At 46.7% G+C, this 25657-nt stretch overlaps 1 pseudogene; it reads left to right on the top strand.

Moving 5' to 3' along the window:
* Positions 1–1050: 1050 nt before the first annotated feature.
* Positions 1051–25657, top strand: part of LOC129355070 (inactive ubiquitin carboxyl-terminal hydrolase 54-like) — a 40721-nt pseudogene continuing 16114 nt past the window's right edge.

Below are 25657 nucleotides of genomic sequence, written 5' to 3'. Positions count from 1 at the left end.
TGTGTGTGTTAATGTGTGTTAATGTGTGTGTGTGTGTTAATATGTGTGTGTTAATGTGTGTGTGTGTGTGTTAATATGTGTGTGTGTGTGTTAATGTGTGTGTGTGTTAATGTGTGTGTGTGTTAATGTGTGTTAATGTGTGTGTGTGTGTGTTAATGTGTGTTAATGTGTGTGTGTGTTAATGTGTGTGTGTGTGTGTTAATGTGTGTGTGTGTGTGTGTGTTAATGTGTGTGGGTGTTAATGTGTGTGTGTGTTAATGTGTGTTAATGTGTGTGTGTTTGTGTGTTAATGTGTGTGTGTGTTAATGTGTGTGTGTGTGTTAATGTGTGTTAATGTGTGTGTGTGTGTGGTGTTAATGTGTGTGTGTGTTAATGTGTGTGTGTGTGTTAATGTGTGTGTGTGTGTTAATGTGTGTTTGTGTGTGTGTGTTAATGTGTGTGTGTGTGTTTTGTGTGTGTGTGTGTGTTAATGTGTGTGTGTGTGTGTGTGTTAATGTGTGTGTGGTGTTAATGTGTGTGTGTGTGTGTTAATGTGTGTGTGTGTGTGTTTGTGTGTGTGTGTGTGTGTTAATGTGTGTGTGTGTTAAGTGTGTGTGTGTGTTAATGTGTGTGTGTGTGTTTGTGTGTGTGTGTGTGTTAATGTGTGTGTGTGTTAATGTGTGTGTGTGTGTTAATGTGTGTGTGTGTGTGTTAATGTGTGTGTGTGTTAATGTGTGTGTGTGTGTGTTAATGTGTGTGTGTGTGTGTGTTAATGTGTGTGTGTGTGTTAATGTGTGTGTGTGTGTTAATGTGTGTGTGTGTGTTAATGTGTGGTGTGTGTGTTAATGTGTGTGTGTGTGTTAATGTGTGTGTGTGTGTGTGTTAATGTGTTAATGTGTGTGTGTGTGTTAATGTGTGTGTGTGTGTTAATGTGTGTGTGTGTGTTAATGTGTGTGTGTGTGTGTTAATGTGTGTGTGTGTGTGTTAATGTGTGTGTGTGTGTGTTAATGTGTGTGTGTTAATGTGTGTGTGTGTGTGTGTGTTAATGTGTGTGTGTGTGTGTGTGTGTGTGTTAATGTGTGTGTGTGTGTTAATGTGTGTGTGTGTGTTAATGTGTGTGTGTGTCTGCATGGCTAATGACTGTATTGTATTGTTGGATGAAATTAGCAGCTGAATGCTGGTGACCTGCAGAGCCGGTTCCCACGGTTCTTTCACACGCTCCGGTTCTGGTGCTGTTCTGGTCCGGTTCTGGTTCTGTTCTGGTGCTGTTCTGGTCCTGTTCTGGTTCTGTTCTGGTTCTGTTCTGGTCCGGTTCTGGTTCTGTTCTGGTTCTGTTCTGGTTCTGTTCTGGTCCGGTTCTGGTTCTGTTCTGGTCCGGTTCTGGTGCTGTTCTGGTCCGGTTCTGGTTCTGTTCTGGTCCGGTTCTGGTTCTGTTCTGGTCCGGTTCTGGTTCTGTTCTGGTCCGGTTCTGCCCTTCCACCTGTTGTCCTGGCGCTGGAGCTGGCCCTTTAAGAGATCCAGGAAGTGGCCGGCGGCAGCAGGAGGAGACAGGTGTGCTGCTGACAGGATGATGTCATTCCTGGCTGAGTCTCGTGCAGGGAGGAAGAGGCAGGAGGAAGAGGAGGAAGGAGGCCCAGCAGGAGGAGCAGCAGGCCGTGTGAAGGTGAGCCGGTCTCGGGCCGACACAGGAACGTTCTGCGGTTCTGGAGGTCCGGATCGGATGGAGACTCAGGTGAAGCTTCTCTGGTGGATCAGAGCCAGATGGGAAATGGAGGCTTTAAAACTCCATCAGAGGTTTGAACTGATGTTTGATTCAGTTCATGAACATTTAGGTCCAACTTTAACAGTAAAGTTTGTAAATGTGAGATCATCTCCAGTTTGAAGTAAATGTTTCCTTCCTGCAGAACATTTAGATGAATAAAGTTTAATCTCAGATTAATAAACTGCTTCATTCATCAGGAAACGCATTTAGTTGAACCACATAAACTTCAGGCTGTAATATTTAAAAAGGTTGTTTTTGAAATATTACCAGCATTAAAATGATATTGTAATTGTAACTCCAGTTTTTTTGCTTCATGCTGATGACATCATCACTTTTATAAAATACTTAAACCCAAGCAAAAGGCAAAAACACCTGATAGCTAAAAACGGGAGGCTCATCGTTAGCGCTCCTGCTAACTTTTAATTGGATTCCTCTAAATTTAATTTCCGTATAAATTGCTAAAGTGATGATTTATTTTGTTGTTTTGTAAACATTCAACTGAATCCTTCATGCTCTTATTTTGAAGTCTGTTCCATTTCCTCCCTCTTTTTTTCAAGAAACTTTATTGAGCAACAGGGAACAACAAACAAACGACTGAATTAGGTTGATGACATCATGTCTAGAGCTGCTTTGACTCAATCCTCCAGTCTCCATGGCAACCATTCAGCTGTGCTAAACGCCTCAGTGGACCTAGCCCCGCCTTTCCACTTAGCTCCTCCCCCACTCAGCCCCTTCAGACTAGCCAGCAGAAATTCAGCAATTAGAGTGGCAGAAAAACACACAATACTGTTCCTTTAAATCTTGAAACAAGAAAAATATTTTCATTGATCTTTGCTGAATTTTAGATCTCTGGTTCAAAGTCCTGATGATAGTCTCAGTATGCAGCGAGTTGGAGCCGAGAGCAAACTGTTACGGCTCTGTGTGTGTGTGTGTGTGTGTGTGTGTGTGTGTGTGTGTGTGTGTGTGTGTGTGTGTGTGTGTGTGTGTGTGTGTGTGTGTGTGTGTGTGTGTCAGTCACCATCATATGACTGCTAGAGTAAACACCTGGGATGTGATACAGGATAACAAAGGTGATGTCATGCAGGTAACACACACACATTCAAGTGTGTGTGTACGTGCGTGTGTGTGTGTGTGTCAGCTGACAGGATGTTTAATGTTCAGCTGGTTCAACCGAACTCGTTGTTGTGAGACTGTAGCGGTTCTGACTCTCCTCCTCTGATGTTTCTGGTTCCACCTGAACAAGATGGCCGACTCCTCACAGCAGTCAGGTTCACCTGGACTCAGGTGTGTTAAAGCCACCTGGCCATTACCTTGATTCTCGTCTCCCTTCAGGTCTCTGTCTGGTTTTTATCCCATTGAGCTCGATTAACGTCGAGTTTCTGCTTCGTTTTTAATGTTTTCCGCCTTTTGGTTTCAGTTTGAGGAAGACTCTCTGTTAGTGAACTGGTCCAGACTGGGGCTCCTCCAGTAATCCCAGTAAAGAGCGACATGTCGGCCCAGTTTGTCTTTATGGTTTCTAGCAGCTTTTTGTCTCCGGTCTCATCCAGCTGAACTGTGTGTCCATCAGCGAGGAGGAAACGTCTCCAGTTTTACTGGTTCTCACTGGAAACTGAACTCTGACCAGTTTGACCACTGTCACAGGTCCAAGTTTATGGTTCTGGTCCAGTCAGAGGTCAAAGGTCGATTAGCATTCACACCTCACCAATTAAATCAACAGAGAAATAAAATTGCTGTAATAATTAGAAACATGAATAATCTTTTAATCAGTTTTCAGGTTTTTTCTTTTCAATAATTGTACATTAAGCCCCGCCCACAAAGTGTCTCCAGAACCAAAACAATAAACTAACATGGTTCTGTTTGTAACGTCGGCCTCTTTCTGGACCGGTTCTGTCTGAACCAGAGCAGAACTGGAACCGCTCAGTCCCGGTTCTGCTTGCAGCTGCTGCAGCAGAGATAAGGTCCAGAGCGGTTCTGACCCGGCTCAGCGGGCCGAGCCAGCAGGAACTGAAAACAGGCAGGTCGTTTTCCACAGCAGAAAACAGGAAGCAGGACGCTTCTGACCCGGCTCTGGTTCTGGTTCTGAGCCGGTCAGAAAGTTTTAACCTGAACGGATCATCAGAACCTCATCAGAACCTGTCAGATTTTGCTCTGATTTAATGTTTAATATGACCTGAAAGCTGTAGATCTTAATAAACTCAGAACCAGAACCTTCAGCTGTTGCTAAACCCAGAAGAGTCTAAAGGTCTCGGTTCTCTATGAGCAGAACCCAGTTGTTTAAATGCCTCAGCCCGTCAGAGCCGGTTGGGCCCGGTTTAATAGAAGCCAGGCGGAGGAGGAATGTTTGAGGTTCTGAGCTGCGGTTCAGATGAGATCTCCACCCAAACCCAGAGCTGCTGCTGCACCAGACATCCGGACTCTCTGCCGCCCCGGCAGCTGGTTCTGGACGGTTCTGACCCGTGTGGTGCAGAACCAGAGGAGATTGGTCCTGGTTGTTCTACAGTCATTAAATGTTCCTGTTTGTTTTATGATCAGAACCAGAAAGGAGCAGCTCACTGACTGCGCTAATGCTGGAGCTAATTTTAGCATTTTTGCTAACACTGACTAAACTTTAGCGCATTTAGCTTCCCTGATAAATTCTACATTTACTCAGCTGATTGTTATGATTTTTCAAAATGGTTTAATTTAGCGGTTTAGCATTAGCTTCTGCTAAATACCACACTGATGTAGTGACTTAGTGTTAGCATAGCTAATGCTTATGATGAATACTTCATGGTTAGCACGGCTAACTACTGCTCAGAATAAACGTTCTGCTCAGATACAAACTGAATATTTCACAAGAAAACCAGAAAGAAACAAATCAGAAAGAATCAGAACCAGAACCAGAACTCTTCATTTAGAACCGAGACCAAACCCAACACAGATGTGATGTTTCCTGTTGTTCCTCTGGCCCGAAGGGGCCTGAAGGGGCCTCTTCATCCAGCTCGGCCCAGGGCCCGGTTCCTCCGGACTCCGTCTGTGTTGTTGTGTTTTTGGGTCTAGCAGAACTGCAGTGTGTTCTGTTTGTAGTAAACGGGTCAGGATCAGAACCAACGAGTCAGCAGGGAGCTGCCGGGTCGATGCTCACAGCTTCTATCGGATCAATACCTGATCAATACTCAGAGCCGCCGGCTGCTCGATCAGCTCACAGCGGCGTTCCAGGTCCAAACGGTTCTGATGGGTCGACCCGGTCCGACCTGCTGCTGTGGGAGAAAAAAACTGAGAGTAACTAAAACTTTTAACTTTTCTACTTTAGATTTGAGTTCAGGATAAATTTATATAATTAAAGAAGATAAATAGAAGACAATAAAATAAACAATAAAATAAAAACCAGTTAAATCATATTTTTAGGTTTTTTTTTTTTTACCAGGACTTTTTGCTCCTGATTGGTTAAAAATTACATTTATTTTTATTCCTAGAATCGCCTTTCTCTGTGTTGCAACAATATTGAATGGTTCTGATTCTGGTTCTGGTTCAGAACCAACTGAGTTTTTATTTCACATTAAATAAAACTGAGTTCAGTTAAAAACAATCATGAATAAAATACAAACAGAAACAATAAAACATGGAAATAAAAAGTCAGGAAGAAACAGATTAAATTCCCTGGAAATTAATAAAATATCTAAAATTATCTCATTTAAAGTGAAAATTCAAAATAAAAGAAGTAAAAAAAATTTTATTTACTGAAAATACAACTAAAAACTGGATCCAGAAGCAAAAACTTAGATCTGATTGATGTAAAACGTTAATCTGAATGAAATGATCCCAGCTGGTCTCCACCGCCTTCTCTGCTCCTGGACTTTGACTAGGCCGCAGTCTCTCTGATTCTCCTGAAACTTTATTTGTTTCTAAAAAGAAGAAAAATCTCAAACTGTGACGAAGCGGATCCAGTTTCTATTATGGGATGTTGAGAGAAATGATGACGTCACAAAGCAGAAAGTTTCATCCGATCAGAAACTGAAGGTCATCCTAACTGGACCCTCCAGAACCTGAATGGACCGGGTCAAGCTGTTCCGCCGCCTCTCTGCACCTCACGCGCACAACCCGGCGCGCTCCCGGCCGGCCTCGCGCCGGTTGTGCGCGTGCCCGTGCTGCAGGTAGTAACTCCGCCCCCTCCGTTCAGCACAATACCCGCCGCTCCGCTCCGCTCCGTCCGGTCCGGTCCGGGTCCAGATTCTGCCGTCCGGCCACGGGCCGCCCCGCATCCTGCCGGGTGAAGGTCTCCCCTCCGGCCGCAGGTGAGCCGCTCCGCCGAACCTCGGAGTTCCGGTTCTGACCGCGTCCTGCTCGCTGTGATGCTTCGCCACGGAGCCGCCGCTGCTCCGCAGTCCGGTTCCGGTCTGGAGCTGCGGTCCTCTCCGGCTCGACTTGTCCCGGCCTGCGGTGCTGTCGGTCTCGGTTCCGGCCCGGTTCCGGTCCGCTCCGGGCTCTTTGTTCCTGAAGTTTGCTGGAAGTGATGTCATGGAAAACTGCCGCTTCACGCTGCGGTTCGGCCGGTTCTGCTCAGCCCGGGTCCGGGTCGGATTCGGCTCTGAGGGATCGGGTGTTCGGGTTGGTTCGTGGTTCTGGACTCCCGGCTGTGGATGATTCCCACCGGGACCAGCAGGAGGAAGCCGTTCCCACACAGACCCGGTTCTGGTTTGGTTCTGGACCTGGTTTCTGCTTCTACTACGACCGGAACAGAGTTTGTGTTGTGTTCCTCCAGAAAGTTCTGATCTGAGCAGAACTTTCTAGGGAAGGAGAACAGAACCGGTTCTGGAGGTTCTGGACTCATCTTGAACCAAAGCTACTGCAGTTCTGCTGGAGTTCTGGAAAGCCGGGTCCAGATCACTGCGAACTCAATCCAGAACCCACAACCAGGTTCTGCTCAGACCAGGAGAATCCATCGGTTCTGGTAGACCTGACCCAGCCTGGTTCTGTTGGGTCAGAACTCTGGTATTAAGGCCTGTGAGTCCTGGTGTTTCTTGAACCATGAATGAGGTTCTGGATGTTTTCATTCTGGTGCCAGAAGCTGGTTCTGATCGACCCACTCAGCCAGTAAACATACTGACTGCTCAGCTCTTCTCCATTGGACTCAATCTGGACCAGAACCAGGTGGTTCTGATGCTCCAGCCATGATGCTGCCACCGCCGTGCTTCAGACTGAGGAGACTCCAGCTGCACCAGAACAGAACGCTGGTTCTGGATCTGGTTCTGGATCTGGTTCTGGACCTGGTTCTGGACCTGGTTCTGGATCTGGTTCTAGATCCGGTCAATCAGTAAAAACTGATGCCTGAGGCAGAGAGATGGTTCTGACCGGACCGGTTCTGAAGCATCTGGATCAGCAGCAGAACCATGAGGAAGAGCAGCTCCTCCCAGATTGTTAAAGTTACCAGAACCAGAACCTTTTACACGACCAGGTTCTGTTCAGATGGAGCTCAGACAAAAGATTGGATCAGACCTGCTCTCCAGAACTACGGAGAATGATGTGAACTCTAGAAACAGGAAGGGAAACATAGTAAACAGGAAACAGGAAGTAAAGAACGATACAAGAGTTGATTCTCTCTGAGAGTCACAACCAGCGGCTGGCAGTGCTAGCTACAACGTTAGCAAGTGCTATTCCAGGTGCTGAAGTGTTAGTAGTAGCTGCTGCTAAAGCGCTAAATTCAGCCATGTTGATGCCCACTACAGGCTGCAGTGATGCATTCTGGGTATAGAATAAGCATCATTCGCCACAGGAAACAGATTTCTGTGTAAATGTTTTATGAATATAAACGCTGAACGTTGAAGTTTATTCAGGTAAAGTTTAGAATTTATCTGGAAAAAATTATTGGAAGCTAAGTGCTGCGAGTTATCAAAGCTAGCAGAAAAGCTAAAGAGCTAAGCTAAAAGTTAGCTCTGCTGTTAGCGCATTAGCAGAAGTGTCAGCCGGGTTCTGATCCAGGTCTATCGACCCGGAACGGACCAGCCAGCTGGGGTTCTGGTTGATCCTTTGGACCGTACTGGTTTGTGTTTAGAACTCCAGGAAGCGGCAGTCCCACAGTATGATGCAACCTCCGCCGTTGCTTTACACATGGAGCTCTCTGGTTCTCCTCCGGTTCTCAGTAGAACCGTTTCAGAACAGGAACAGTTCTGGATCAAACTGATCCACTTCCAGAGTTATTTTTGGGCTGCGGCACCGAAGGGCTGCGATGGAACCCGGGCCAGAATTGTCCTGCGGGCCGAGCCCAAACGGGTCAGCGGCTCTGTCTTCACCGACTCTTCGTGATCTGGTCGTCTGTGTGAGTTTAACAGACCGGACCCAGTTACGTCAGAACCGGGTTCCTGTCGTCACTCTCTGATGATGTGCTTCAATTTATAGCAGCTTTTAAATCAATGTTACAAAGTGAAGAAAAAAAACGGCACCAGAGGTTCTGAAGCGGCTCTGGCTGATCGGACCGGTACCAAAGGTTCTTCCTTCAGAATCTTTGTCCAGATTTCTGGCCCGGTGTTAAATCCGGACCCGATCGGACCTTCAGATCTGATGAAGTCACTGAGGAGAATTGTGGCGGCTGTGATGCGCTCGCTGACTGTTGGAAAATAGAGTTCTGATTGGTCCATCTCTGTCCAATCGGATTCTCCATAAATCATCAGGAACAGGAAGTTTGGAACACACTGGGTTCTGGTGGGTCCGAAAGAATCTTCCTGGGTTTTCCTGTGATTATCTCTGGTTCTGCAGCTGAACAGTATTTTTGTTTTATTGTTGAAAACAGACATGAATAAACAAATCAAACTCTCCTCAGTATTAGTCAAAAAGTTCTTCCATCCAACTAACTTTCCCCACACTGATGGGATTAATCTGTAGGATGAAGCATTTCAAAGGTCAAAGGTTCATAATCAGGGATGTTTCTTCCACAGTCTGAGGTTCCTCCGGTTGCTGTCAGAACCGGGCCTGACGGGTCGGTGTGCTCCAGAACCCAGCTCCAATCCCTCGGTGTGATCAGCTAATCTGACTGTTGCCCCTGACTCCCAGCAGGAAGCACCTCAGTGGCGCCCCCTGGTGGCAGACAGAACCGCCTGGTGGCAGACAAACCGCCTGGTGGTTTCAGCCGGGTCCAGTCGGGATTGAGTCTATCTGGCTCCTGGTGTAGTAAACAAGCGCTCCCTGCAGCGCTCCTTAATCCTCTGCCTCCTGTTGCTCCCTGAGCGTCTCAGAACCGGCTCCCTGGGTGGGTCCGTTCATCCTGAACCCCTCGGTTCCACCCGGTGGTTCTGAGTCACAGTCTGGTCCGGGCAGGTTCTGACCCATTTGGTGGAACTGGACCAGACGGCTGCAGTGACGCAGCGTCTGAACCAGTAATTCTGGGTTTTCCTCTGTCATTACTGGGAACCGGAGCCTCAGTTCCTGCTGCGTCAGCGTTCAGAACCGGGCCGGGCTCTGATTCACACCAGACTGTAGCTGCTGGTTCTGGCTCCTTGGCCCGGTCTACAGGTTCTGATTTGGCCCGTCAGACTGGCATAGCGTTGGGATTTTCTCAGTCTCAGGAAGAGAAACTGGAATGTTTGTTTAGGAATCTCGTTTTCCCGGATGATCAGCTCTTTCTTCTTCTCCTGCAGATCTGTGCTGACCCCTGACGACTCTGCTGACCTTTAACCCCTGACCTGCCTTTCAAAGTGTCAGATTTGGGAAATTAAACCAGTCGTTGAATCCTCACTGGAAGCCTGAGCTGCTGGAGCTGAAGAAAATTTCCTGGATTGTTTTTATTTTAATGTAGAACAACAGGAGGAAATTTTGATCAAACAGATTTTTGGGGGTTCGTCCGGGAGTTTTTCTCACCAGCGTCCTCCTGTCCGGATGACATGGATCCCTGGACCGAAGAACCAGGAAGTTGATCAGGGACGCAGCAGAGGAAGGAGCATGTCGTGGAAGGGGAACTACTTTGCATCAGGAGGCGGCGGAGGCACACAGGGAGTGGCGGCGGCGCACACCATGGCGTCCATCGCTCCCAGTAAGGGCTGAGCAACGAGCCGGGTCAGAACAGCTGCTTCCTGAACAGCGCACTGCAGGTACCACACACACTGACACACACTGACACACACTGGTACACACTGACACACACTGATACACACTGACACACACTGACACACACTGATACACACTGATACACTCTGATACACACTGACACACACTGATACACACTGACACACTGACACACACTGATACACACTGATACACACTGACACACACTGACACACACTAATACACACTGACACACACTGACACACACTGACACACACTGATACACACTGATACACACTGACACACACTAATACACACTGACACACACTGACACACACTGACACACACTGGTACACACTGGTACACACTGACACACACTGACACACACTGATACACACTGACACACACTGACACACACTAATACACACTGACACACACTGACACACACTGACACACACTGGTACACACTGGTACACACTGTACACACTGACACACACACTGACACACACTGATACATACTGTACACACTGACACACTGATACATAGTGGTACACACTGACACACACTGTCACACACTGACACACACTGACACACTGATACACACTGTACACACTGACACACACACTGACACACACTGACACACACTGATACATACTGTACACACTGACACACACTGACACACACTGTACACACTGACACACTGACACACACTGGTACACACTGACACACACACTGACACACACTGACACACACTGTACACACTGGTACACACTGACACACACTGACACACACTGTACACACTGACACACACACTGACACACACTGACACACACTGACACACACACTGACACACACTGATACATACTGGTACACACTGACACACACTGACACACACTGATACACACTGACACACACACTGACACACACTGATACATACTGGTACACACTGATACACACTGACACACACTGATACACACTGACACACACTGATACACACTGGTACACACTGACACACACTGACACACACTGACACACACACTGATACATACTGTACACACTGGTACACACTGACACACACTGACACACACTAACACACACTGATACATAGTGGTACACACTGACACACACTGATACACACTGATACATACTGTACACACTGACACACACTGGTACACACTGACACACACTGACACACACTGATACATACTGGTACACACTGACACACACTGGTACACACTGGTACACACTGACACACACTGACACACACTAACACACACTGATACATAGTGTACACACTGACACACACTGATACACACTGATACATACTGTACACACTGACACACACTGGTACACACTGACACACACTAACACACTGATACATACTGTACACACTGACACACACTGTACACACTGACACACTGACACACACTGACACACACTGATACATGTACACACTGACACACACTGGTACACACTGACACACAACACACTGACATACTGGTACACACTGACACACACTGTACACACTGACACACACTGACACACACTGATACACACTGATACACACGGTACACACTGATACACACTGATACACACTGACACACACTGATACACTGATACACACTGACACACAGATACACACTGATACACACTGATACACACTGATACACACTGATACACACTGATACACTGATACACACTGATACACACTGACACACACTGATACACACTGATACACTGACACACACTGATACACACTGATACACACTGTACACACTGACACACACTGATACACACTGATACACTGATACACACTGACACACACAGATACACACTGATACACACTGATACACACTGATACACACTGACACACTGATACACACTGATACACACTGATACACACTGACACACACAGATACACACTGATACACACTGATACACACTGATACACACTGACACACACTGACACACACAGATACACACTGATACACACTAATACACACTGATACACACTGACACACAGATACACACAGATACACACTGACACACACTGATACACACTGACACACACTGATACACACTGATACACACAGATACACACAGATACACACTGACACACTGATACACACTGACACACACTGATACACACTGACACACACTGACACACTGATACACACTGATACACAGATACACACAGATACACACTGATACACAGATACACACAGATACACACTGACACACACTGATACAAACAGATACACACAGATACACACAGATACACACTGATACAAACAGATACACACTGATACACACTGACACACACTGATACACACTGACACACACTGACACACACTGATACACACTGATACACACAGATACACACTGACACACACTGATACACACTGACACACACTGATACACACTGATACACACAGATACACACTGATACACACTGATACACACTGACACACACTGATACACACTGACACACACTGATACACACTGACACACACTGACACACACAGATACACACTGATACACACTGATACACACAGATACACACAGATACACACTGATACACACTGATACACACAGATACACACAGATACACACTGACACACACTGACACACACTGATATACACTGACACACACTGACACACACTGATACACACTGGTACACACTGATACACACTGACACACACTGATACACACTGACACACTGATACAAACAGATACACACAGATACACACACTGATACACACTGATACACACAGATACACACAGATACACACTGATACACACTAACACACAGATACACACTGATACACACTGACACACACTGATACACACTGACACACACTGACACACACAGATACACACAGATACACACTGACACACACTGATACACACTGACACACACTGATACACACTGACACACTGACACACACTGATACACACAGATACACACTGATACACACTGACACACACTGATACACACTGACACACACTGATACACACTTATACACACTGATACACACAGATACACACAGATACACACTAATACACACAGATACACACAGATACACACAGATACACACTGATACACACAGATACACACTGATATACACTGACACACACTGACACACACTGATACACACTGACACACACTGACACACACTGATACACACTGATACACACTGATACACACTAACACACACTGATACACACTGACACACACTGACACACACTGACACACACTGACACACACAGATACACACTGATACACACAGATACACACTGATACACACAGATACACACTGATACACACTGACACACACTGATACACACTGATACACACTGACACACACTGACACACTGATACACACAGATACACACTGACACACACTGACACACACTGATACACACTGATACACACTGATACAACAGATACACACAGATACACACACTGATACACACTGACACACACTGACACACACTGATACACACTGATACACACAGATACACACAGATACACACTGATACACACTAATACACACAGATACACACAGATACACACTGACACACACTGATACAAACAGATACACACAGATACACACACTGATACACACTGACACACACTGACACACACTGATACACACTGATACACACAGATACACACAGATACACACTGATACACACTAATACACACAGATACACACAGATACACACTGACACACACTGATACACACTAATACACACAGATACACACATACACACTGATACACACTGATACAAACAGATACACACAGATACACACTGACACACACACACACTGACACACACAGATACACACTGATACACACAGATACACACTGATACACACAGATACACACTGATACACACTGACACACACTGATATACACTGACACACACTGACACACACTAATACACACTGATACACACTGTACACACTGATACACACTGACACACAGTGATACACACTGATACAAACAGATACACACAGATACACACACTGATACACACTGACACACACTGATACACACTGACACACACTGACACACACTGATACACACTGATACACACAGATACACACAGATACACACTGATACACACTAATACACACAGATACACACTGATACACACTGACACACACTGACACACACTGATACACTGACACACACTGATACACACTGATACACACTGACACACACTGACACACACTGATACACACTGACACACACTGACACACACTGACACACACTGATACACACTTATACACACTGATACACACTGATACACACAGATACACACTGACACACACTGATACACACTGATACACACTGATACACACTGATACACACTGACACACACTGACACACTGATACACACAGATACACACAGATACACACTGACACACACTGATACACACTGATACACACTGATACACACTGATACACACTTATACACACTGATACACACTGATACACACTGACACACACTGATATACACTGACACACACTGATACACACTGATACACACTGACACACACTGACACACACTGATACACACTGACACACACTGACACACACTGACACACACTGATACACACTGATACACACTGACACACACAGATACACACAGATACACACTGACACACACTGATACACACTGACACACACTGACACACACTGATACAGATACACACAGATACACACTGACACACACTGATACACACTGATACACACTGATACACACTGATACACACAGATACACACTGACACACACTGATACACACTGATACACACTGATACACACTGATACACACAGATACACACTGATACACACAGATACACACTGATACCACAGATACACACTGATATACACTGACACACACTGACACACACTGATACACACTGACACACACTGACACACACTGATACACACAGATACACACTGATACACACTGATACACACTGATACACACTAACACACACTGACACACACTGACACACACAGATACACACAGATACACACTGATACACACAGATACACACTGATACACACTGACACACACTGACACACACTGATACACACTGAAACACACTGACACACACTGACACACACTGATACACACAGATACACACTGATACACACTGACACACACTGACACACACAGATACACACTATACACACAGATACACACTGACACACACTGATACACACTGACACACACTGACACACACTGACACACACTGACAGATACTGATACACACTGATACACACAGATACACACAGATACACACAGATACACACTAATACACACTAATACACACAGATACACACTGATACACACTGACACACACTGATACACACTGACACACACTGACACACACAGATACACACAGATACACACTGACACACACTGATACACACTGACACACTGATACACACTGACACACACTGACACACACTGATACACACAGATACACTGATACACACTGACACACTGATACACACTGACACACACTGATACACACTGATACACACTGATACACACAGATACACACAGATACACACTAATACACACAGATACACACAGATACACACAGATACACACTGATACACACAGATACACACTGATATACACTGACACACACTGACACACACTGATACACACTGACACACACTGACACACACTGATACACACTGATACACACTGATACACACTAACACACACTGATACACACTGACACACACTGACACACACTGACACACACTGACACACACAGATACACACTGATACACACAGATACACACTGATACACACAGATACACACTGATACACACTGACACACACTGATACACACTGATACACACTGACACACACTGACACACTGATACACACAGATACACACTGACACACACTGACACACACTGATACACACTGATACACACAGATACACACTGATACACACTGATACACACTGATACAAACAGATACACACAGATACACACACTGATACACACTGACACACACTGACACACAACTGATACACACTGATACACACAGATACACACAGATACACACTGATACACACTAATACACACAGATACACACAGATACACACTGACACACACTGATACACACAGATACACACAGATACACACACTGATACACACTGACACACACTGACACACACTGATACACACTGATACACACAGATACACACAGATACACACTGATACACACTAATACACACAGATACACACAGATACACACTGACACACACTGATACACACTAATACACACAGATACACACAGATACACACTGATACACACTGATACACACAGATACACACAGATACACACTGACACACACACACACACTGACACACACAGATACACACTGATACACACAGATACACACTGATACACACAGATACACACTGATACACACTGACACACACTGATACACACTGACACACACTGACACACACTAATACACACTGATACACACTGGTACACACTGATACACACTGACACACAGTGATACACACTGATACAAACAGATACACACAGATACACACACTGATACACACTGACACACACTGATACACACTGACACACACTGACACACACTGATACACACTGATACACACAGATACACACAGATACACACTGATACACACTAATACACACAGATACACACTGATACACACTGACACACACTGACACACACTGATATACACTGACACACACTGATACACACTGATACACCTGACACACACTGACACACACTGATACACACTGACACACACTGACACACTGACACACACTGATACACACTTATACACACTGATACACACTGATACACACAGATACACACTGACACAATGATACACACTGATACACACTGATACACACTGATACACACTGACACACACTGACACACACTGATACACACAGATACACACAGATACACACTGACACACACTGATACACACTGATACACACTGATACACACTGATACACACTTATACACACTGATACACACTGATACACACACACACACACTGATACACACTGACACACACTGATACACACTGATACACACTGACACACACTGACACACACTGATACACACTGACACACACTGACACACACTGACACACACTGATACACACTGATACACACTGACACACACAGATACACACAGATACACACTGACACACACTGATACACACTGACACACACTGACACACACTGATACAGATACACACAGATACACACTGACACACACTGATACACACTGATACACACTGATCACACACTGATACACACAGATACACACTGACACACACTGATACACTGATACACACTGATACACACTGATACACACAGATACACACTGATACACACAGATACACACTGATACACACAGATACACACTGATACACACTGACACACACTGACACACACTGATACACACTGACACAACTGACACACACACTGATACACACAGATACACACTGATACACACTGATATACACTGATACACACTAACACACACTGACACCACTGACACACACAGATACACACATACACACTGATACACACAGATACACACTGATATACACTGACACACACTGACACACACTGATACACACTGAAACACACTGACACACACTGACACACACTGATACACACAGATACACACTGATACACACTGACACACACTGACACACACAGATACACATAATACACACAGATACACACTGACACACACTGATACACACTGGACACACACTGATACACACTGACACACACGACAGATACTGATACACACTGATACACACAGATACACAGATACACACAGATACACACTAATACACACTAATACACACAGATACACACTGACACACACTGATACACACTGACACACACTGATACACACTGACACACACTGACAGATACTGATACACACTGATACACACAGATACACACAGATACACACTGATACACACTAATACACACAGATACACACAGATACACACAGATACACACTAATACACACTAATACACACAGATACACACAGATACACACTGATACACACTGACACACTGATACACACTGACACACACTGACACACGATACACACTGATACACACTGACACACACACTGACAGACACTGATACACACTGATACACACAGATACACACAGATACACACTGATACACACTAATACACACAGATACACACAGATACACACTAAACACACAGATACACACAGATACACACTGATACACACTGATACACTCTGATACACACTGACACACACTGATACACACTGATACACACTGACACACACTGACACACACTGATACACACAGATACACACAGATACACACAGATACACACAGATACACACAGATACACACTGACACACACTGATACACACTAATACACACAGATACACACAGATACACTGATACACACTGATACAACAGATACACACAGATACACTGACACACACACACACACTGACACACACAGATACACACTGATACACACAGATACACAATGATACACACAGATACACACTGATACACACTGACACACACTGATATACACTGACACACACTGACACACACTAATACACACTGATACACACTGGTACACACTGATACACTGACACACAGTGATACACACTGATACAAACAGATACACACAGATACACACACTGATACACACTGACACACACTGATACACACTGACACACACTGACACACACTGATACACACTGATACACACAGATACACACAGATACACACTGATACACACTAATACACACAGATACACACTGATACACACTGACACACACTGACACACTGATACACACTGACACACACTGATACACACTGATACACACTGACACACACTGACACACTGATACACACTGACACACACTGACACACACTGACACACACTGATACACACTTATACACACTGATACACACTGATACCACAGATACACACTGACACACACTGATACACACTGATACACACTGATACACACTGATACACACTGACACACACTGACACACACTGATACACACAGATACACACAGATACACACTGACACACACTGATACACACTGATACACACTGATACACACTGATACACACTTACACACACTGATACACACTGATACACACTGGACACACACTGATATACACTGACACACACTGATACACACTGATACACACTGACACACACTGACACACACTGACACACACTGACACACACTGATACACACTGATACACACTGACACACACAGATACACACAGATACACACTGACACACACTGATACACACTGAACACACTGACACACACTGATACAGATACACACAGATACACACTGACACACACTGATACACACTGATACACACTGATACACACTGATACACACAGATACACACTGACACACACTGATACACACTGATACACACTGATACACACTGATACACACAGATACACACTGATACACACAGATACACACTGATACACACAGATACACACTGATATACACTGACACACACTGACACACACTGATACACACTGACACACACTGACACACACTGATACACACAGATACACACTGATACACACTGATACACACTGATACACACTAACACACACTGACACACACTGACACACACAGATACACACAGATACACACTGATACACACAGATACACACTGATACACACTGACACACACTGACACACACTGATACACACTGAAACACACTGACACACACTGACACACACTGATACACACAGATACACACTGATACACACTGACACACACTGACACACAGATACACACTAATACACACAGATACACACTGACACACACTGATACACACTGACACACACTGATACACACTGACACACACTGACAGATACTGATACACACTGATACACACAGATACACACAGATACACACAGATACACACTAATACACACTATACACACAGATACACACTGACACACACTGATACACACTGACACACACTGATACACACTGACACACACTGACAGATACTGATACACACTGATACACACAGATACACACAGATACACACTGATACACACTAATACACACAGATACACACAGATACACACAGATACACACTAATACACACTAATACACACAGATACACACTGATACACACTGATACACTGATACACACTGATACACACTGACACACACTGACACACACTGATACACACTGATACACACTGACACACTGACACACACTGATACACACTGATACACACAGATACACACAGATACACACTGATACACACTAATACACACAGATACACACAGATACACACTAATACACACAGATACACACAGATACACACTGATACACACTGATTACACACTGATACACACTGACACACTGATACACACTGATACACACTGACACACTGACACACACTGATACACACAGATACACACAGATACACACAGATACACACAGATACACACAGATACACACTAATACACACAGATACACACAGATACACACTGATACACACTAATACACACCGATACACACAGATACACACTGACACACACTGACACACACAGATACACACTGATACACACAGATACACACTGATACACACTGACACACACTGATACACACTGAAACACACTGACACACACTGACACACACTGATACACACTGATACACACTGATACACACTAACACACTGATACACACTAACACACTGACACACACTGACACACACTGACACACTGACACACACTGACACACTGACACACTGACACACACTGACACACACTGATACACACTGATACACACAGATACACATGATATACAATGCACACACACACACTGACACACACTGATACACACTGAAACACACTGACACACACTGAACACACACACACACTGATACACACTGAAACACACTGAAACACACACATTGGCCAGGTTCCTGATCCGGGCGTCCCACGGAGCCATGAGCAGACGGTTCGGTACCAGAACCTGGCAGCATATTGGACCCAGCGGGGGGCGGGATGGAGGGAACAAACAGAACTAAGTCAGCACTTCCTGCGGTCGGGTCCGTTCATGTTCTGTCTCTGCTCAGCCTGTTTCTGGTTCTGGTTCCCTCGAAACCGACCCAGCTCCTCCGGCCCGCTGAGCGGTTCTGATTAACGCCGGATGGGTTCTGATCCGTTTTGTGGTTCGGTTCTGGTCCGGATCCTCAGTGACACTGGTGGTGGAGGAACCAGAACCACTTACACCAGTAAAGGATCTTCATCATCATCATCATCCTCAGACCCAGAGGAGGCAGAACCAGCACTAGAACCTGAGACCGAACCAGAACCAGAACTAGAACCAGAACTGTTTCATGTAATAAAATAATAAAAGGTTCTGTCTCAGGTTCTGGTTCTGGTTCTCTTCCCAGGTTCTAGTTCTGGTTCTGACTCAGGTTCTGGTTCTGTCTCAGATTCTGGTTCTGGTTCTGTTGCCAGGTTCTGTGGCACCTGGATATCTTCCGTAGGAGTTTCCGTCAGCTCTCCTCCCATAAGTGTCTGGAGGATTCCTGCATCTTCTGCGCCCTGAAGGTGAGGACCAGGACTCGGCCCGGTCCTGGCCCGGTTTTCGGTCCGTTCTGACCTGCTGTCTGCTCTCCTTTAGAACATCTTTGCCCAGTTCCAGTTCAGCAGCGAGAAGGTTCTGCGTCCGACGCCCTGCGCAGCGCGCTGGCCAGAGCTTCCAGGACCAGCAGCGCTTCCAGCTGGGCATCATGGACGACGCCGCCGAGTGCTTCGTAAGACCGGGACCGGACCGGGCCTGGACCGGACCGGGACTGGGACCGGACCGGGCCTGGGACCCGACTGGGACAGGACTGGGACCGGGACCAGACCGGGACTGGGACGGACCGGCTGGGACCGGATCGGGATTGGACCGGACCGGGACTGGGACCCGACTGGGACCAGACTGGGACCGGGACCGGACCGGGCCTGGGACCCGACTGGGACCGGGACCGCGTGGTCCGATCACACCTTCACTCTGGTTCTGTGTTTCACAGGAGAACATCCTGATGAGAATCCACTTCCACATCTCAGACGATACCAAGGAGGACGTCTGCACCGCCAGGCACTGCATCCCGCACCAGAAGTTCGCCATGACGCTGTTTGAGCAGGTGAGGCCGACCGGACCGACCGACCGGACCGACCGGACCGGACCGACCGGACCGGACCGACCCGACCGGACCGACCGGACCGGACCGACCCGACCGACCGGCCGGACCGTTGGTCGGTCCAGCGGGTGAGACTGACCTGGTGTCTCTCTCAGTGTGTGTGCAGTAGCTGCGAGCGACCTCTGACCCTCTGCCCTTCATCCAGATGGTCCACTACGTCTCCACCACCTCGCTGTGGTGAGTTCCTGTCAGAGCCGCCATCTTGGCTCCGGCGCGGTAGCCAGGTGACTCCTCATGGTTGCCCTGGCAATCAGACACCTGAAGGTGTTCAGAAGGAGCTCAGCTTCTATCTACGTATTTCTAGACGTTTACAGCAGAAACTGAGATCTGAGCTAACGGACCAAAACCTTTTAGCCCTCAGCTGGAAATACAGGGAATACATCTGTTCCTCTTCCTCCTCCTCCTCCTCCTCCTGTTCCTCCTCCTCCTCCTCCTCCTCCTCCTCTTCCTCCTCCTCCTCCTCCTCCTCCTCTCCTCCTGTTCCTCCTCCTCCTCCTCCTCCTCCTCTTCATCCTCCTCTTCTTCCTCTTCCTCCTGCTCTTCCTCTTCCTCCTCTTCCTCCTCCTGTTCCTCCTCTTCCTCCTCCTCCTCCTCCCTCTCTTCCTCCTTTTACTCCTACTCTTCCTCCTCCTACTCCTCTTCCTCCTCTTGCTCCTCCTCCTCTTTCTCTTCCTCCTTTTCCTCCTCCTCCTCTTCCTCCTCCTCCTCTTCCTCCTTCTGCTCTTCCTCCTCCTCCTCTTCCTCTTGCTCTTCCTCCTCTTCCTCCTCCTCCTCTTCCTCCTCCTGCTCTTCCTCTTTCTCCTCCTCCTCTTCCTCCTCCTCCTCCTCTTCCTCTCCTCCTCTTCCTCCTCCTGCTCTTCCTCTTCCTCCTCCTCCTCTTCCTCCTCCTGCTCTTCCTCTTCCTCCTCCTCCTCTTCCTCCTCCTCTTCCTCCTCCTGCTCCTCCTCTTCCTCGTCCTCTTCCTCAGCACCAGGCGCTGAAGATGTTGGAGTGCAGAGACAAACCGACGCCCAGCATGTTCGGAGAGCTGCTGCGCAACGCCAGCATGGGCGACCTGCGCACCTGCCCAGTAAGCTCCCAGCAGATACTGTCCAGTCCTGGTACTGGTCCAGTCCCAGTCCTGATTCTTTTGCCGTCCTCAGAGCCGGTGCGGCCAGCAGCTCCGGATCGCCCGTGTTCTGCTCAACAGCCCAGAGATCGTCAGCATCGGCCTGGTGTGGGACTCGGAGCGGTCGGACCTGGCCGAGGACGTCATCCACTCCCTGGGAACCCGCCTGCGACTCGGAGATGTGAGGAACCGACCCGGAGGCGACCCGGAGGGCGCGGTGGGCGTACGGGCTGACCCGGTTCTGGTTCTGCAGCTGTTCTACAGGGTGACGGAGGAGAAGGCCCGGCGGGCCGAGCTCTACCTGGTGGGCGTGGTCTGCTACTACGGCAAGCACTACTCCACCTTCTTCTTCCAGACCAAGATCAGGAGGTGGATGTACTTCGATGACGCTCATGTGAAGGAGGTGAGACCCGACCCCAGCCGGCCCGGTTCTGATGTAGTCCGATTTATTACTCGAAACCTGGTGGAGGCTCTGTGACCTCGCTGTGACCTCATGGTGACCTCACTATGAGGTAAATATTAACACAATCCATATAATTATAACTTGATCCAAAATGTCTCAATAATATAAAACATTAAAAGCCATAAAAAAAAAAAACATGAGGCGTTCTCCTCCCAGCGCTGCAGGTGCTGCTGCAGGTGGCGCTGCAGGTGTCGCTGCGCTTCACGTTTGTGTTTCATTCATCAGATTTAAAGGATCAACATGTTGGCCTAATTATGTTGCAATTTTCCTCTTCATTTAAAAATTGCTGAGTCGCCAGAACTCATACGGAGGTCGCCATGTTTTCACCTCTGGGCTGATGATGTCATCAGGTCCAGTTTGAAACACTGACTTCACCCCAGCAGTTGTTGATCATATTGTCATTTATTTGTATAGATATTGATTCAGAATGTACAACCATACAGTGTTAGATATTTTTTTGATTGAAAAACCACTCTGTCCATGTAGCCTTATTACATTTAGCACTGCAGAGTAAAAAGATCAATACAGTCCATATTCTGCTGCATCGAATGCAGGATTATTTCAGGATTGCAGTTTGACAGCAGTTCATTGATCCAGTGATTCTGGGTGTTGATGTTATCAGTCGCAGCGACGGGGCAGCGCGGCCCGACGCGGCAGCGCGGCCCGACGCGGCAGCGCGGCCCGACGCGGCGAACAGGAAGGCCTCAGCAGGGCAGCAGCATCTTCTGCATTTTTCTCCTGTAGTTTTTTCTCCACCTGGTTGAAAGCGAGCATTTTGTGTTGCACCTCGATGTTGTAATCTGGATAAAGTGAGACTCTGTGACTTAATCAATGAATACATTTCACACTTGAATGTATGCTTTTATTGTGAAGGGCAGAAGGTGAGGTGAGAAGACACTTCATTCTATTTTTGGTTTGGATTGGAAGAGACTGAGAACAAATCAAGTTGTATTTTGGTCTTTTTCTGCCGACTCCCACGGTGGTGACCTGAACCTCTATGAACATCTGAACATGTTTTTAAGCTGAACTCACCAGATGCTGCCGCTGCTTCTCCACCAGCTGTGCTTTCAGACCCAGTTTCTTGGCAGGCGGCCGTTGCTCCAACCGTCATTATCGGGCTTCCAGAGTTCTGGCAGCACCATCCAGAACCATGGTTCCAGAACCATGGTTCCAGCACGTGGAAGCCCAGTTCCATCTCATTTGGATAACCACAGATGAGACCAAGTACTTCCATGTCGTTGCTGCGTTGGATTCAGTTTCCACCCGCCGTCTGATGGGTCTGCCGAGGAACCCAGCAAGGAGAATCTGCTCCGGTTCTACCAACTGTCAGACGCGGAGCGGGACGATCGCTTGCGCTCTCTGAACGGCTTGGGGATCACAAGCCCTCTGCCTGATGGAGAACATGCTGGCTCTACTTGTTTCCTTCCTTTTGACACATCTGTTTCTGCTCCAGTGCATGGGTATCTCCGTTGCACATGGTTCCCAAAGCAGGCGAGGGTTGGTGACCCTGTGGGGATATTTGGCGTCTTAACAATGTGACCAGTAATGACCCAGTTCCTCACTTTCAGGACTTTCTGCCCGGTAGTCCTGCAGGGTAGGTCGTTTTTGTTTGTCTACTTGGATGACATATTGGTGGCTAGTTCTTCTGCGGAAGAACACATGGTGCACCTTCATCAGCTGTCAGACTCAGTGAACATGGCCTGATTGTGAACGCAGCTAAATGCCAGTTTGGACTGCCTGCTGTTGACTTCCTGGCACACAAAGTATCTTCTCATGGGGCGGTTCACCCACCTGCAAAGGTTGAAGCAGTTTCCACTCCCTCCCTCAGTGAAGCCCCTGCAGGAGTTTTGGGGGATGGTAAACTTTTATAACCGTTCCATCCCAGGCAGCTCACCTCATGAGCAGATAGAGTGGACCTCAGCGGTGCAGGCATTCGATAATGCCCAAAAGGCCTTGGTGAATGCTGTGCTTTGGTCCATCCATCTCCAGTAGCTCCT

Source organism: Poeciliopsis prolifica, unplaced genomic scaffold, assembly GCF_027474105.1.
Source record: "Poeciliopsis prolifica strain line A6 unplaced genomic scaffold, Auburn_PproV2 SCAFFOLD124, whole genome shotgun sequence".
Lineage (NCBI taxonomy): Eukaryota > Metazoa > Chordata > Actinopteri > Cyprinodontiformes > Poeciliidae > Poeciliopsis > Poeciliopsis prolifica.
This window is presented reverse-complemented; position numbering and strand designations above follow the sequence as displayed.